Genomic DNA, 13515 nt, shown 5'->3' with positions numbered 1-13515 from the left:
ATACTACTGGGCAAGCAATACAGTCATTTTTAAAAAAATAGCTGAGTTAAATAAAACTACCCATCAGGTTGGGCAAACATTTAACCCAACTGCTGGGTTTAAACAACCCATTCACTGGGTTTGGCCATTTTCAACCCAACTTAGCTTGTTTTTAACCCAGCATTTTTTTAGAGGGTACTTTAAATCTTGAGAAGACTGTATAGCTTAGCAAGTTACAGTTTTAAAATTAAACCACAGTCAGATCTTTGAAAAAACAAAAGTAAGCCATAATACAAAACAAATTAATAAAAATGAGCTATACTGAAGCTATATAAGAGGAAAACATTGTTTAAAATGTATCAGATTATGTAATCAAAGCTGTATTTCTCTGGTTTTTGATTGAATCAGCATTACATTTTAAACTTAATATACACAGAACAAATACAAGAATATACAGTAGCAAAAATTAACAATATAGTGATTTAAATACAGTAAATATAGCATATACTGCTGGGGCTTGAATCAGTGAATCACATTTTTGATTAAACCAATTCACTAAAATGAATCAAACCTTCCAAAGTAACATACAAGAGAAAAGATATTTTATGAGAGAACATTTCATACTTTTATTTACAACTATAAAAGCACAGATATGTAGTGTTTTGTCACACTATATTCACTACTTATTGGAAAAAATAGCTTATTACTGTAAAATGAGCTAAGTTAAGATAGATTAGTGATATGGCTACTTTTAGTTAGAAACTCCTCAACACTGTCTCTAAGCTCCTGGATAGGCAGATTAAAGTGGCACCATCTTTACTACAGTTCAAACAAGTCACTCTGGCCCAAGCAAGAGTTTATACTGTTTCTCACTGGCATTCAGACGGAGGAACTGGCAAGTCGCTTTAAGCCATGTGTTCCACTGTCCATAATTACCTCTGTGTCAATACTGAATTTATTTCATAAACTTACAGACAACCTCCGTTCCAGTATTTACAGAGAATTATTGTATAAGTGAAGAGGCAAGAGTAAATGAAAGGAGGTTTAGTAATGAATGGGATTTATAAATAGCATGGAAACCCCTCATGAGAGCATTTACAGGAATTTAACTGTAATTCAGGTTTCAGTGGTTCAGCATGTTTAAGTATCAGATCATTTGTGATACCGAAAATCTTTGCTGCTGTTGCTAATGGTACAATGGTTATCCAGTGTCTAGGTCAGAGTCTTAAGGTCAAAGAGTTAAAAAAAAGGAAATAGTTTCCTCATGTTTACTTAAAACAATAAGTACAAATTAATTTTTTTAAATATTATGTTTTAAATATAAAAATAAATGAGTATATAAATTCAGTATAAGAAAGAAAAATAAAATAAAAATATCAAAAAACATATTAAAACATAAATATATATATATATATATATATATATATATCAAATCAAAATAATACAAATTTGTAAATTAATTCATGCCTTAAGTGTAAATGTATGCAAGCACTGACCCTGAGCCAACTTAAACATATCTAATACATCTATTGTTGGAGGTATTATAAAATGAGATACGTGGCAGATATTAAAAGGTTGCTACATCTGAATCTAAATCACCACAACAAACAAAATATTTGCAGACATGAGGTTCACAGCTTGTGCAGAGGAACAACTAAAAGAGCCATTGTCAGCAACACCCGCTCCTGGTAAGACGTGTCCCGATACACACACATGCATGATCACTTTACTGAAATAATGAGCCCTTAAAACAACACCCACCTCCGTGCTGTTATATGAAACTATGTGTATTTAGATACTTGTGGGAAATGTAGAAAATCTCAAAATGAAGCCTGCGTGATGGGATACAGCAAAATTATCTGACATTGACAGAAGGAAACAACAAGAACGTCAACACAACCAACAAACAAAACTCAAATGAAGCACAGTGTCAAATCTCAAATGTTAGCAAAGAGCCTAACATTCTCCATGATTATTATTTATATTCTTAATAATTCATCATTTCACTTCATAATTTCATTAGCACTTTTTTAGGAACTGACATTACAAGAATTAAAGCCCTGGTTACCACAGAAACACATTTACTTTGCCTCAAAACTTCATCACGTTAACAGCAGGTATTTCCTGGTTCCCAGTAGACAGCTTCCTATATGCCCTTAAACAAACCTGAAACGTTCAACCCTTGACGGATGCCAAAAAATAGCCAAATTCTCAGACAAATGGCAGTCTTATGTCATAGCAGAACTTATTTTTTTAAAGACTAGTTTGAAAAATCAGATACAGAAGCTTTGGAAGCAGCAATGTAAGCAAAACCTTCAACCAGCACTTACTTTAACATCTGCACAAGCTTTGGTTTATGTGAAATCCATGGCCACCTGCAAACCAAACAAAACAGAGAAACAAACAGTGATTAGGTTGTTCTATATGACTTATTTCACAATCTAAACATGCTTCTGATGTTCTCGGCTGGGGCATGGGCCGTCATGGTTTTGCCTATGGCACTGAACTGTACAGCCCAATGGACCGTAGTGAACATATCTTCTTTTTTGTGGAAAATCCATGTCCTCCTCATACTGAAATTGGTGGAATTCCCCTAATGGTGGCCAGTTATAGAGGAGAGAAACCCCACACTTTCAGACCAGACGGGTTTTGTTACTATTAAGACTTTGGAAAGTGGAAAAACTGAAAAAGTTTCAGCACGGTTGAGAAACGTATTTCTGTATGAATTAAACACTGTGAATAAATAAGGATATGGAAAAAGTGTAGGTTGTTAAGAAGAATGACTCAAAAATCAGTGCGACAAACCATCTCCAAAAACCTAAAGACTTCATGCCGCCACATTTTACTTGAGAGATGCACATATTTTTCTTCTGCTTTTTTGTTTTAAAAAAGAAATAGCAAAGATTAATCAAATGCATTTGAACACTAAGCTAAAGATCCCTGAAAACAGAATCTGTTTTATCATTGAATACATGGAAGGAGCCACACTATAAAGACAAGGGTGAATTCACCAAACAGTTGCGCCACTTTAGCATCACAGGACCTGTTCACTGCAAGTATTAAAATCAATCTTTAGTGATACATCGACATGTTGACAGGTGAGATACAATGCTTTTTGTGCCTGCTACTATATACACTCTTAAAATAAAGGTTCTTTACAGGCATCTATAGCCGTTTTTCCGTACCGTCAGCACTGACATAGAGCGGTTAAGCAACAAGAACGGTTTGGCCCGATGTTGGAAAAGTAGAGGTAATGCTTTATTTTAAGGTGACATATAGTTACACGTTACTACCAAGCTGCAAACTCCCCCAGTTTCTCTTGAAGCCAATCTGGAAGTGACTTAAACTGCAATTCATCGACTGGCCACTAGGGACAGGCTCCAAAAGAGAGCAGAATCTCATTGAGTCCCATGTTAAAATGGCCAACTGTACAGCAGAAAAAAACATGTTAACAGCCTGGATCAAATTGTGGTTTTGGTCTATACAGCTAATTTTGCCCTTCATGACAACTCTGAGGGGGGTGAATTTTTTATAACTCATCTGTTTAAATGATATTAAACCTCAAAGTTCTGCATAATTAAGGGCGTGGTCACTTGAGTGACAGGGAGATTGCCGCTGCTGTCTGTGAGCCGTCACCTCAGCTAATTCCAGCCACTGAATTTGGCATCTCTGCCGTGTTTGTGCTTTTTTTCGGGATTATTTTATACAATTATAAAATAATAATATATACAATCATAAAATAATATGGCTTGCTGCGTTAATGGTCGAGACAGATGTGCGTCTGTGTGGATGTGCACGCATGCGGAAGATAAACACAACACACGTTGTTGGATCGTGACATTGGCTAAAAGTTTTGTTCCTGAGATTAACTACAATGACAACGGTGGGAGGATATAAAACGATGATGGAGAGCAGATCATTCAGAAAAAATGTGATGCAAACAATGGATTATATATCAATATTTCATGGATTTAACGCTTTTGTGGACAAAAAGTACTGTTTTTTGTTTTTCAATGGACACTCATGGACATTTTACCCAAGTGCCACGGATTGGATTCATCTCGTGATCGCTATTTCATTATAAAGTCCCATTTGATTTTTCATGTTGTTATTTGCACACCCAACATAAATTACAATTACTGGTGTTGGAGCATCTATATCGTAAAAAGACACAGTAGATTGACAGTAAACCTTTAGAACTTTCAAATGATATAACTTGTTATCTTTATTAATATTTTAAATAGTATCTAAGATAGATAGATAGCTCCTTAGCCTGCTAACATGATCACGTCAAGCTAGGCGGGCATGGTTTCAGTAACCAGGCACCTCAGTTCCAACCACGTCCCGCCTCTTTGCCCTTTATCCGGGAGTGACGTGCGGTGACATGCTGCTAAGATGGCAGTGGCCTCATTTTCGCTTCAAAAATGCTCTTCAGAAATCGGGTGACGTCATGGACACTACGTCCATATTTTTTTTTACAGTCTATGGTTACTACATGTACTTACTAAATTTTGCATAATTACAAGTAACTAACCCTAAACCAAACCCTATCCATAACTCTATAGTAAGTACATGTAGTTAATAGGGGTGTGACAGGATCTCGTGCCACGTGACAAGATTTCTCATCAAGGTGAAAAGCTTTCTCGCGATATTGCCATGACGGAGTGTGAGGGTGTAAATTAGGATAGAATATGCCACTGTTACGTTTACACTACGCCTCCACTGTCGTTTTGCTTTTTTATAGAAATAAAAACCATTTAATTTAGTTGGGTAACAGGTCGCTTCAATTCCATTCAGCTCATCTAACACGAGCTGCAGGAATCAGAGTTCACTTACTCTCGTCACGATCATGATGGCGGAGGATTCGTTGCACAACACAGCCTAAGCATCTGACAATTGTCTTATCTTGTAGAATGTGCACGCAGCACTGCTGCTCCCTGTTCACACAGTTACTGCATATGATAATTCATACTAAGAAAGTGGAACTGAAATGACATTCATTACAAGATGAATGCACCTGCAGAATATTTTCCTAGTCATGAATTTCATCATTGAGGATTTCTCACGTTTTGTCTCGTTCTCATGAACTCGATCTCGTGAGCTGTCTCACAACTGTAGAAGTAAATTAACATTACTAAGTACTTATTTGAGTAAGTACAATGTAACTACATCACCTTAAAATAAAGTGTAACCAAAGTGGCTTATGCCCAGCTAACAATTTTTGGTTCCCAGAACGTTCTGGGAACGTTCCCAGAACATACATCCTAACGTTCTCTGTTGGTTAGCCAGGAGAGTGTTCTTTACGTAAATAGAACGTTCCCTGTTGGTTTGGAGAACGTTCCCCTAACCTTCCCAGAACGTTCTCAGAACGTTTCCTTAACCTTCCTAGAACGTTCTCAGAATGTTTAATGTCTTGTTTTGAACTGTTATTTAATCAACAGAAATATATTATAAATAATCCGAGCACATAAACCTTATGGAGGATTAAATAAGACCGAATTTATGCATTAATATGTAAGATTTCGTAAATTGTATCACAGAGACTGTACCACAAGCAGATTTTACGTTTCTTAAGCGACAAACAACGACTTCAACACAATATGGGTTTTTTAAAATATTAATTTTATTCACAGACATTAAAAAATTAATAACAATTATGTGACTTTAACTGGGATAACATTACATTAATTTCTTACCACTCTCTTTTGGTCGGTAAACAAAAACTTCTCGGTTAACATAATGTTGTCTTCAATTACGTGTCAAATGTCTCTGAAATCACACCATTTACACTCGTACATATATTAATTATAAATAATTATTCAATAAAGAGGTCGATAAACAAATGTTATAGTCAGTAAAACGAAATGACCATCGATTTTAAAATTACACGAGTGCGGGGCTCTCTGTGGAAGACAGAAGCGCGTGATCAGAGGCGCGCAGTAAAGAAAGATTTGGCTTAATTTAGCTATCTGAAAATTATAATGTGTTTTGACTAAATTAATTTATGAAAAGCTGCATTAAACTTCATTCAGACATGTAATTCTGCAAAATACAGTTTATGAAATTAACATTTCAGCATTAGAATCATCTCTGTAGCCTATTGGTCTATCATCTGCAATAGTTTGGTTATAATCTAGGGGAACGTTTGTGTTTGCTGGGTGGTTCCAAGAAGAACCTTTAACATCAAAGGAACCTTTCCATTGCACAAAAAGTTCTTTATAGTGGAAAAAGGTTCTTTATATTATTAAAATATTCTTCACACTAAGAAAAAAATAGTTATTTTAAGAACTGCTCATTAAAAGTTTCTTTGGGGAACCAAAAATGTCTTCTTTGGCATCACTGCAAAAAAAAAAAAAAACCCTTTGGAATCTCTTCATTTAAAACCTCTCTTCAACGCAGTGGCTGATTGACAGGTGAGTAGGCAGTCAATCAGTGCCGTCAGAGACGCATCAAGACTGATTAGTCTGACTCACCTGGCAAGAATGAAAAGAAAGTAGACAAGAAAGAGCAAATGTGACAATCCCAGCACATGAGGAGGAAATAACGGGCGAGGGGGAAGCGGTTGCATCCCTAAAGCTACTGAGATGTGAAGTTGTCAAAACACATATTTCAATGTGAACAAAGTGAGCAAGGAGTATGCACACAAAAGCGTGTGAATGGGCAGATGTCTGGAGCAGATCCCTGGCTTCAGACTCTCAGGAAACTAGGAGATAAATGATGTGAGACTAAAGTTCTTCCATTGTTCCTCTTGCATTTAGAAGCAGCGCTATTATCGCCCAAAAAATGTCTTTGAAACTTGAGCACTTATTGTGTATGTGCCATTGAATTACGCTTCTAGGGTGCTTTCAATGAAACCACCTGATTTGATAGTGAAAAGACAGATGAAGACAATTTCCTTTTTCATTTATACATAACACAGGTGGTCAACGGTGAAAAGAGACTTGTGTTATTGATTCAGTACTGAATCAAGTTCAGGTGCTAATGCGGTTTAAGCTGCATATGTTGTGTTTTGGATGCTGGTGTCCCTACCAGTCTTCTTGAAAGAATATTCCAGGTTCAAGACAAGTTAAATTCAATCGACAGCATTTTGTAGCATAATAATTTGGACTTATCCCTCATTTACTTTAAGGCAAGACCCTGGCAAAAAGCACTTTTCTTCATGCGCTGGTCCATGAGATTTTGGGCTATGTGTGTTTTATAACGTTTTTTTTCTTTTTTTTTTTTCTCTCAGAGTAGTGGAAAGACAACATACAAAATGCACTAATTTTATTGCACTTTATCTATTTGTGTCTGTAGATTTCAATTACACTACATGTCACACTACAACGGAAAGTTTCTCAAAATGAGTTGTCTTTCTCATGCACTGAGTCAGAAATCTCCACTTCAGTAGCATGTACACACACTAAACTTTACGATTTAATTCCTATCTATATTCTGAAGGCTTTCATATATCATTTGCCTATTTTTATACAAAATTTCATACAACATAGTGATTTTTTTATCTCTATTTTTATCTCCTTTATCTCTAATATGCCAACAAAATGAAAAGAATTTTGAACCTGACTTAATCCAATGAATTTACATTAATTCTTCTGTTAAAATGTGAGTATTTTAGTTGAGCTGCAAAGCTCTTTAAATCATCATTTTACAGTCATTTTAGCATTTATGGTGTTGTCGGGGTGACAAAGTTGTTAAATTGTAAATAACTTTAAAAGAAAATGTTAGTAAGCAATTTTATCACACTAAAATCATGCTAACACATATTGATTAAGTCTTGAGGCTACACTATTGAAACAATGATTTTTTTTTTTAAGTTTTTGCACTATTCACTTTCATTGTAAGTGCTTCACTGTAAAAGACACTGTTGTTGTTGTTGTTGTTTTATAGATGTTGGAAATCAACTATGCAACAAATTGAGCTTAATTAGTACTAAACCCCGGAATATTCCGGTTGCACTTTATTTTTACAGGTACATGTATTTTGGAGTACTTACAGTGTACTTAACTGGGTAATATAAGGTAACTATACAGGGGTTAAGGTTAGGTTTAGGGGTAGGTTCAGGGTTAGTACCTATTACCCAGTTTTACTGTTAATTACTGTAATAAGTACTGTATATCATATATACATGGGGACCAGGACTGTAAAATAAAGTGCTACCAATATTCCTTTAACTAGCTGAACCAACAAGCCTACCTAGGTCGACCGAATCTAGCATGTTAATAGACACAAACAGCACAGTCCCTGTTAGTGACTGTCACCGTTAAACGTAGAGAAGCGTACAGTATGTGTGGTTAGTGCTTGTTATAGCACCGCCGTAGGTGTGGCATAAGTGCGTGTTTCTGCCTGATTGCTGACTTAGCGCCGAAATATCCGCACCCTCCTGTTGCAGCAGACTACATGACATATGAAGTTCCCACACAAGAGAACCCCATTAGGGGTTTTCCTATCACAAGAGGTGTCTTTGACCCTCTGAAAGACTTAAATGTTACACTGTCAGTGTTCATGAAGATGTACAAAAGCTTATGAGACAATACATGATGTGGTTTCTTACTCCTTGTTACCCTACTGTGGTGTGATATGCAAACGTGTGTGTGTGACTGCTGACTCATCCATTTTGCTTGAGAAAAGCAGCATCTGGTCACAGCAGCAGAAGATGTGACTGTGGAGGTTCTTCCACAGCAAAGCTAGTCAACAAGCTGTGTTTTGAATAATGATGAGAATCAGTTCTTGTTTTGAATCCGATTGCACTTTATGATTCTGGTTCATCATCAGTAGTGTTGGAGAAGCAATAAATAATTTGTCTTTAATCATGTAAACTAACTAAAAAAATAATCAAAAACAATAATAATGATAATAATAATAATCATATATCATATATTGTTTATAATAAATATAAAATTTCAAATTTCAAAGTAAACAGTTACAGATTCAAAGTGGATTCAACGGAAGTAATAACTTGAAGAACCACTCCAAATGACTCTAATGGTTAGAATGATTCAAGCTCATCCCTTTTGTCCAATTGAAGAACCTTCTCATGACATAAGAATGATTTGAGTGATCTTATAAATATAGATTTGTTTATGAATCAGACTGCACTGCGTGTTTTGTGCACCAGTATTAGAAGAAGATATATGTTCAAGAAGTGTTAATGGAACTGAATGTCATAAAAATCATTTGGTTTCAATATTTAAAAAAAAAAAAAAAAATTAACTGATTCTGTATAAGAACCGATTCTCGATTGCCTACCATAGTTTTGGATGCTGGTGTGCCGGTGTATTCAGGAAAGGTTCTTAACTAGCTTAACCAGCTCCAAACTATTACATAAACCAGTCTGGAACAGCATGGAAATTCATGCTGGTTTAACCTGGGGTCTATACCATGAAGCAGGTTGGATAGCCAGATATATTTCAGTTTAGTTTGCGTCAATCCTGGGTTTTAGGCACCATGAAAGTGGCTCAGATTTTAGCAGTGCTCATCAAGAAATTTACACTCGACAGCTAACCTGCTCTGGGGCAGGTTTTGTTCTGTGTAAGAGATCTCAAACCAAAATTGGACCAATCAGCTGTGAGCAAAGTGACACATCTCTAACAACTTGTCCTAACCAGACGCGATGTGATAAGATTCCAGCGACGAGCATTTTGACTGTCCACACTAGAAGCGACGCGACAATGAGAAGCGATAAAATTAATCAAAAACCACAGCCACTCAGAAGAGAGCATGGGCAGGCTGTCTCAGCAAGAGCACAGCGGACACAATGAAATGGGCAAGTACTTAGTAAAATTCATAAATATTACACCATTTAAACATTATTTAAAGTACATACAGAGTGACTGAACCAATCTTTGTCATAGAATACACTTGTTTTTTCGCATTGAGTTGACAGTTTGAACGTTCTTGTGCCCATTTATTTATTTTCAAAATCTGAGGTGAATTAGCCAGTGTTGTTTTCATTACAGCTAAAAAATCTGGGAACACAGAACGATATTCAAACTCACATTAGACGCTTTTAACATTAAATAAAGCACATAAACAGTACCTGAGATTATCATTGCCATACTTTGTTCCAGCCGTGTTGTCACGGAGAAATAGAAACCGTTTCTAAAATAGAATTGTCGCGTGTCGCCGTCGCGGCTGGTTAGGACAAAAACTCTGATTAACATGGAAAAGATACCTTTTATCGCGTGTTGCGGCATCGTGTCTGGTTAGAACACGGTGTAACTCAATAAAGTCACTCCCCCAGTTACTCTTGGTCCAAGTTAAAGGTCACAATAGTAAAAGTTTTTTAAATACAAAATTGTCTGGCTTTCAGCAATGATTTATATTATATGATTTATATATGAATAAATAACATATTCTTCAATCTCTTAAGGCAGGAACACACCAAGCCGACGCAGACGAACTAGTGGCGACGAAAGCAGACTGGGGGGTTGGCTCACGTCGGCAGCGTCTGGGTCCAAAGTTGCCCTGACACACCAAACCAATGCTCGACAGCCGACAGCCAAGTAGCACGTCCCTTCTGCACCTGTGTAAGATGAAATGGCTTTCTGTACCAGCAGGTGGCAATAGCTGAACAGCCAATCAGAATGATCAGATGGCCCGACGGACCGACGAGCTCCGACGCCGATTCAACGTGTCGAATCGGCCGAAAAAACACACTGAGAAAACTTAGTCGACCGACGAACAAAAACTGCCCGACAGCCGACCGTCGGCTTGGTGTGTTCCGGGCTTTAGTCTTCGGCAGAAGAGAGAAAAGAATCTGGCAGATTCTAGCGCGAAAAGTGAATTGCAGTTTGTCTATGTTTCAAGGCATGTGATTGGCTGTTCGCTACTGATATCACACTTTTATGTGCACGTGCTCCATGAACTCAGGATCAAAACCTGAGTTGACAGAGAAAGTTGATAATCAGCGTCATGGTACCAACAAAGCATGATTCAATTGGTTTGGTTTTGTCAACTTTAAACTAATCCTGTATCCCTGAGGGTGAACGTGATTTCACCAAGTACAATATATTCCTGGATCAACATTCCAATCAACCAATCAGATTTGAGGGGCAAGTTTATGTTTGTGTCATGTTTATGTTAAGTATAGGCTTACAACCAGGGTTAGGTGCTCTACATCAGTGTAATACATCTATGATTTCCCTCTGATATTAGGGATATGTTATGGGTAGGGTTAGGTTGAGGGGTAGGGATAGGACTAAATTTTCGGACAGGAATGTTGTTGAAAATATGTTGATCCAGAAACATGTCTTACTTGGCAAAATCACAGTGACCATCCCTGAGTTTGTTCAACTACCATCATGGTTTAGGCCCCTGGTCTTTTTAGAATGGTCATCAAGTCATGGAGGAGAAACAAGCAAATGTGAAGACAAAAAGTCATTGCTCCTTTATCAAGTTCTTCTCTGAAGCTTTCATCTTAATACTGTCTTTCTTTCCATCTAAAAAGAAAAAAAGAGCTTTTACATAATGATTGGAATGTTGTTCTTTGTTTTGCGGGTGTGGTTAGAGCCGTTCACAAGTGTCATCCAGGTGGGCGTCAAAGGCGAGAGCTGGCATCAAGTCCAAACGCACCTCTTCAATGCCTCCAATCTCCCTTTTTAAACAAACTGCTTTGATATATGTGTGGACAAAAAAAAGCTGAGTAAACAAGTATGCAATTCTGGAAGGACGGACAAGGTCTGTTCCCGCTCTGCCAGCGGGACGATTTACCTTCCCATTTAGCGAGTACATGGAGGATTAAGCCAGAATCACTTCCTCTCAGTGTCTTTGTCCATGTCTCTGTTTGTATCCCGGGAGGACTTCAGAGCCATGTTTGTTCACAGCTGACAGTGTCACGCAGATGTTTCTTTGGCGGCGGCACACGCTGGGATTGCATTGATGGAACTGTTTCACCTTGTCAAGGGGATGAAAAAGAAGGAGAGACAGCGAAAGACAGAGACTGAATAGTCCATGAAAAGACATTCCTCTGCAGTTTTGTGGGGTTTCTTAAGAACTGAAAAACACTGGATACACAGAGGGGTGTCATGCACCTTTTTTGAGCTTGGTGGCCAGGAGAGATGAGACATGGTCGAAGACAATAAAATCTCTTTTTAAATGTAAGTTTATAAAGTCTAAGGCAGGTTAGTCTAGATAGGAAGCAAATTCTGAGCAAATATACACCGATCAGGCATAACATTATGACCACCTTCCTAATATTGTGTTGGTCCCCCTTTTGCTGCCAAAACTGCCCTGACCTGTCGAGGCATGGACTCCACTAGACCCCTGAAGGTGTGCTGTGGTATCTGGCACCAAGACGTTAGCAGCAGATCCTTTAAGTCCAGTAAATTGCGAGGTGGGGCCTCCATGGATTGGACTTGTTTGTTCAGCACATCCCACAGATGTTCGATTAGATTGAGATCTGGGGAATTTGGAGGCCAAGTCAACACCTCAAACTCATTGTTGTGTTCCTCAAACCATTCCTGAACCATTTTTGCTTTGCGGCAGGGCACATTATCCTGCTGAAAGAGGCCACAGCCACCAGGGAATACCGTTTCCATTAAAGGGTGTACATGGTGTACATGGTCTGCAACAATGCTTAGGTAGGTGGTACATGTCAAAGTAACATCCACATGGATGACAGGACCCAAGCGTTCCCAGCAGAACATTGCCCAAAGCATCACAGTGCCTCTGCCGGCTTGCCTTCTTCCCATAGTGCATCCTGGTGCCATGTGTTCCCCAGGTAAGAGACGCACATACACCCGGCTATCCACGTAATGTAAAAGAAAACGTGATTCATCAGACCAGGCCACCTTCTTCCATTGCTCCGTGGTCCAGTTCTGATGCTCACGTGTCCACTGTTGGTGCTTTCGGCGGTGGACAGGGGTCAGCATGGGCACCCTGACTGGTCTGTGGCTATGCAGCCCTATACACAACAAACTGCAATGCACTGTGTATTCTGACACCTTTCTATCAGAACCAGCATTAACTTCTTGAGCAATTTGAGCTACAGTAGCTCGTCTGTTGGATCGGACCACACGGGCCAGACTTCGCTCCCTATGTGCATGAATGAGCCTTGGCCGCCCGTGACCCTGTCACCGGTTCACCACTGTTCCTTCCTTCACTTTTGATAGATACTGACCACTGCAGACCAGGAACACCCCACAAGACCTGCAGTTTTGGAGATGCTTTGACCCAGTCGTCTAGCCATCACAATTTGGCGCTTGTCAAACTCGTTCAAATCCTTACGTTTGCCCATTTTTCCTGCTTCTAACACATCAACTTTAAGGACAAAATGTTCGCTTGCTGCCTAATATATCCCACCCACTAACAAGTGCCATGATGAAGAGATAATCAGTGTTATTCACTTCACCTGTCAGTGGTCATAATGTTATGCCTGATCGGTGTACATTTTCATCAAAACATAGATTCAGTAGATTGACTCCATCAACAAATCTTGCACAGTCGTTACCTCTTTGTGGGTTTGACATTTTCTCTGTAACATTTTGATTTCTATGCTGTTGAATCTTTAACAATCAGGTTAAGCTTCCCAGGTGAAAA

The 13515-nt window shown here is 38.3% G+C and overlaps 1 protein-coding gene across 1 annotated transcript in view; it reads right to left on the bottom strand.

Annotated features, from left to right (window-relative positions):
* ccnd2a (cyclin D2, a) overlaps positions 1-2354 on the bottom strand; it is a 61160-nt gene extending 58806 nt beyond the window's left edge. Inside the window, exon 1 of the mRNA XM_051883404.1 lies at positions 2310-2354. The gene's annotated coding sequence lies outside the window, so the exon portion shown is untranslated. The remainder of the gene's footprint in view (positions 1-2309) is intronic.
* Positions 2355-13515: the final 11161 nt, after the last annotated feature.

Source organism: Ctenopharyngodon idella, chromosome 24, assembly GCF_019924925.1.
Source record: "Ctenopharyngodon idella isolate HZGC_01 chromosome 24, HZGC01, whole genome shotgun sequence".
Taxonomy (NCBI): Eukaryota; Metazoa; Chordata; class Actinopteri; order Cypriniformes; family Xenocyprididae; genus Ctenopharyngodon; species Ctenopharyngodon idella.
This window is presented reverse-complemented; position numbering and strand designations above follow the sequence as displayed.